This window comes from Poecilia formosa, unplaced genomic scaffold (assembly GCF_000485575.1).
Source record: "Poecilia formosa unplaced genomic scaffold, Poecilia_formosa-5.1.2 Scaffold547, whole genome shotgun sequence".
Taxonomy (NCBI): domain Eukaryota; kingdom Metazoa; phylum Chordata; class Actinopteri; order Cyprinodontiformes; family Poeciliidae; genus Poecilia; species Poecilia formosa.
The window spans coordinates 1-4,869 of NW_006800486.1; the positions used below are offsets into that span (position 1 = coordinate 1).

Genomic DNA, 4,869 nt, shown 5'->3' on the forward strand with positions numbered 1-4,869 from the left:
TCAGTGCAAAGTAGCCTGCAAATTTTTGGTGGGGGGCGGTGAGGGACCTGGATAAGGGCTGGGGGGGCGCTGGCCCGAAAAAGGCTGAGAAACACTGGCTTAGAGTCTCTAACGAGCCGTCATCGGATCCAGGTGCGTTAAAAACCAGGGAGAGATGCCGGGCCTCCAGGACCCACTTTGGGCCCCCCTGCTCTGGTGTCTCCATGCAGCAAATACTGCAGGATCAGATTCTGGCCGACTGAAGAGGAACAGCTGGACCGGGTCGACCGTTTTTGCATTAGCGCTTCCAGCCCGGTACCACCCGGCTCCCTGGAACCCCGAGAGCTGCGGTTCCAACCGGGCCGGTTTGGAGTTAGCTGTTGATTGGTTCATTGGCTGTGGGGGCGGGACAAAGACCAGATCTCTGGGTCAGGGGAGCGCTGGACTTTCAATATGCTGCATCAATAAATTCCCGTCATAAACTATTCTTACTCTGCACTGGGATTACATTCGGCTCTTCAGCCAAAGATTTTAACGGTAAATGTAAATAGCATTTCTCAAAATGAACCGATCAGAAGTCGGCCAGGCTGTAAACGAGGGGATTTCCACATCTGGGTTCGCTCCAGCCGGGAAATCCCGCCTGCCGCAGCGGTAGTTCAGCTGGCCGCGAGTCCAGCTCAGAGACGACATTCAGGTGAGATTATTTTTGGTTAAAAGTGAAGCTGGTAAACGTTTCCTCAGCTTCCTCGCCCATGAGCGCAGACAGGAAAAACAGGACGGGAGACCCAAGAAGGAAACCGTTCTGCGGTCGCTGGGGAGATCGCCTCGGTAGCTTTAGCAACGGGTCGATTTACATGACTATCCTGCTGAATGCAAAACGACCAGGACCATAGCACCAATGGGACCGGGTCGAACCGAGCCGGGCCGGAACCTGCAGTGCGAAAAGGGCTTTAGACTCAACCAGAAGGGGGAGGTTTACTGAGGTCATCACCAGATTACAGCAGCACTGGTTCTGGAACGAGGCCTTAAGCGGTTCCTGTGCTCAGTTCATCCCTTTACACTGGATGGAGAGCGAACCACCAAAACAATCCGCCAGAGCGGCGACGGCCGTTACAGGGTTACAGTCTCTCCGGGTCTCGGACCGGCTCCAGAGTCTCTCCGGGTTTCCTGCTCCTTGGTGTGTGTGGTTGTTCTGCTGCAGTGCCAGCAGGGGGCAGCGTCTCTCCACGCTGCCGCTCCTCTCTCTGATCCGGCTCATTAGTTATTCTGCCGTCACACCATTCACCCCCCACATGAATCCCCTCTTTCACTTTCTGTCCTCTCTGCGAGGAGCCCCCCCGCCGTGTGTCTGACCTCCTGATTGGCTGCGGCGCGGTGTAGTGGGGAGGGGCGGGGGGCGGCCAATGGGCGGCCGGGAGGCTTGGCTCTCATGTAAATTGTTGCGGCTGTGTCTCGTAACAAAGGGAAGGCCTTGCTCCTCTCCTCTCCTCCCCACATTTGTTCCTCTCTCTGCATCACTTCATCTTTTTATTGGAGCTGCTGTCAGTTTCACCTCATGAATAATCAATGGCCGAGTTGTGAAGATAAAACCGGAGGCTCACACTGCAGGCACCAGTTTACATTCAATTAAACCTGCTTCATGCAGATTTACGTTTACTGAGGTGGTTCTGCTCACTGGACCAGACCGCTGGCTGACGCCGGGCTGGGCCTGGCGCTCGCCTCCTGGCAGACGGTTCTGGAAAGCCGGCATGTTCTGCTGCTGTCGCTGTCTCAAGCTAAGCCTCAGAGATCCTGCAGGATTCTCCAACAAATCCAGCCTGCGCCTGCAGGAAGCAGAGCTGCAGCCGGTTCAGAACCTGATGGGTCTCTCAGAGGAGCCCGACCCGTAACCCCACGCTACAATCCAACAGAACCAGAAGTCAGGATGTTATAAACCCAAAGAGAATGTTTCTATTACCACAGATACAGACGGGCCAAAGCAGATATTCATCATGTCAAAAAAGACAAATCAGGACGTTTAAACTGTCAGGAAGTTAAAGTCACTACAGAGCGTCTTAATTTCAATGAATCTGAGAACTAAACTGCTTAATCCGAGCAGATTAGAAGGATTTTATGCAGGAAAGTTTAAAAGAACAGAGATTAGAGGTTTAACCTCAAATTATTATCAAGTAGTGAAGAGAAAAGGAGTAAAAAAGCCTTCAGAACGAAGGAAGAACTCGATTAAAGCTACGATAAAAAAAACGGTCAGAGCCGATCCAAAGGAAAACAAAGACACAAGGACCAGAGTCTGACCTCTGACCTCTGACAGGGAAACATCGAACATCTCCTCCATGTTGGCTATGACAAAGTTCTCATTTCTTACTGGTTTTCAGTGGTGAGAACCGCTAGCTAAAATGCTGTCTGCGCTAATGCTAAAGCCATAACCATAAGTTCCATTAACGCTAAAGCGCTACATCAACATGCTACTTGACTAATGCTAACTCTAAAGCACTACATCAACAGGCTGCTTAGTAGAAGCTAATGCTAAAGCGCTACATCAACATGCTACTTAGCTAATGCTAACTCTAAAGCACTACATCAACAGGCTGCTTAATTAAAGCTAACGCTAAAGTGCTACATCAACATGCTACTTGGCTAATGCTAACTCTAACACACTACATCAACAGGCTGCTTAGTAGAAGCTAATGCTAAAGCGCTACATCAACATGCTACTTAGCTAATGCTAACTAAAGCACTACATCAACATGCTACTTGGCTAATGCTAACTCTAACGCACTAACATCAACAGGCTGCTTAGTAGAAGCTAATGCTAAAGTGCTACATCAACATGCTACTTAGCTAATGCTAACTCTAAAGCACTACATCAACATGCTACTTGGCTAATGCTAACTCTAACGCACTACTTCAACAGGCTGCTTAGTAGAAGCTAATGCTAAAGCGCTACATCAACATGCTACTTAGCTAATGCTAACTCTAAAGCACTACATCAACAGGCTGCTTAATTAAGGCTAACGCTAAAGTGCTACATCAACATGCTACATAGCTAAAGCTAAGGCTAAACGCCATGTGTTGATGACATGGTACATCTCCCTCTACAGGACTAAGCTTGTAACTACACGCCTTCCTGTATGGTTTGGGCTCCAGGAGGTGATTCTGTGGATCAGATCTTTCACTCATGGTTTCAGTTTCTGACTTAATGAGTTTTGCTGCTAAATTCAGTCGATAATCAAAACTGACTTCATTCAACTGAAAGTTCATAAAAACACTCAGACTATTTAGAGTTTATCTGGAAAAGTTAATTTAGGGGAAGCTAAGTGCGCTAACCTTTTTCAAATTCAGAAACATGACTGAAGCGGTAAATGAAAAATTAGCTCCACTATTGGCCACTGCTGCTAGTTTTAAATGGTTCGAGGTGTTTGAGGTGAGATTTACACTAAATCCTGTTAAAAGGAGAGAATCCTCTGAGCCTCACGGTGAACCTCTGGAGAGCTCGTCTTCCTCAGAGACAGACGAAGCTCCTCTGAACGTCACGGCATCCATCCGCTCGGCAGCAGAACCCAGAACGGCGCCGAGTCGTGACGGGCCGACCTGCCGTCCTCCTCCCACCAGGCAGGAGGTGTAAGATTAACATCGCACCGCCGCTCTGAGCCGGGCTCAGGAGACACGGATCCTCAACGCAACACCCGGCTGTCTGACAGCCGCTCGCCGCCCAAACAGGCTCTGAGAATTTAACCCCAGCAAAGACGCTCTCTGGGTCCGGAAGGAACCCCACTCTGGACCATCAGGGCCTCAGAAAGGAGGAGCAGAACCAGAAACACGATGCACATCGTCATATCGTTTCTGACGGCAGAGATAAAGAAGGACTGAAGGTCCCGGTTCGCAGGCGACCCAGTCCGGTCCGGTCCTGATTCGGTCCTAGTCCGGTCCTGGTTCTGATCCGGCTCCGGTCCTGATCCGGTCCGGTCCCGATCCTGTCTCAGTCTGGTCAGGTCCTGATCCGGTCCGGTTCTGATCCGGTCCCGGTCCTGATCCGGTCCGGTCCAGTCCTGATCTGCTCCGGTCCTGATCCGGTCGTGGTCAAACTGCTCCAGCTGTCTCAGGTTTGACGGGTCCCAGATGTTCAACAGGATTTAGATCAGCAGTGATGGAAGATCCAGTATTTTTGCCTTTAGGCCTTTTTGGGTCATTATCCTGCTGGAAGACCTTTGACCTTTGACCCAGTCCAGATTCTGACACCAGGCAGCACTTTTCCATCCAACAGACTGAAGCCGTCCTGGTACCGGGGCAGGAAGGAGTCTGGGTTAAACGGATCCGCTCAGACGGAGTTCAGCTCCAGCCTGGCTCTTTCCTCCATGGTCGTCTCTCATGAAGTTCACTTTGGCTCAAACAACGAGGGATGCTGCAATCAGACACTGATGAACCTTGACCTTAGAGTTCACCTTTAGTTTAGGTCGTTGTGGACTCTTTGGTTTCCATGTCATCCTTCAGTTGGGTCCAGCTGCCATGGAGGTCGGCTACAGGCCCGTGGATCTTAAGGTCCACAGAGGAAAGCGCCGACCACCTGACATGCTGCGTGACCCCGTACTCACTGCAAGCTGCCCAGCAGGAAACAGAAATCACATCAAACTGTTTGTATGCAGCTCCAAGCTGAAAAAGTCGGACCAACACTGGAGAGGAAACAGGGCCAGGCGCCCAACTGGCTCAGCAAACCTGCTAGCATCCATTAGGATTGTGGGAAATTAAGGAATTCGTCAGAACGCTTCACTATGAAAGAACCGGCGCCGGAGCCAGCGGAGCCTCTGGGCTACAGGAGCATTAAAGTGTCTGCAGCTGGTTTTGTGTTCAGCCTGAAGTTCTTCTGGGTTTCCAGTCAGTGACAGACAGACGCCA

At 50.6% G+C, this 4,869-nt stretch overlaps 1 long non-coding RNA gene across 1 annotated transcript; it reads left to right on the forward strand.

The window, feature by feature from the left end:
• Positions 1-6: 6 nt before the first annotated feature.
• Positions 7-2,187, forward strand: LOC107834197 (uncharacterized). Its single transcript, XR_001659978.1, has 2 exons — positions 7-673; positions 721-2,187. It is a non-coding gene; the product is annotated as an uncharacterized LOC107834197 (long non-coding RNA).
• The last annotated feature ends 2,682 nt before the right edge of the window (positions 2,188-4,869 follow it).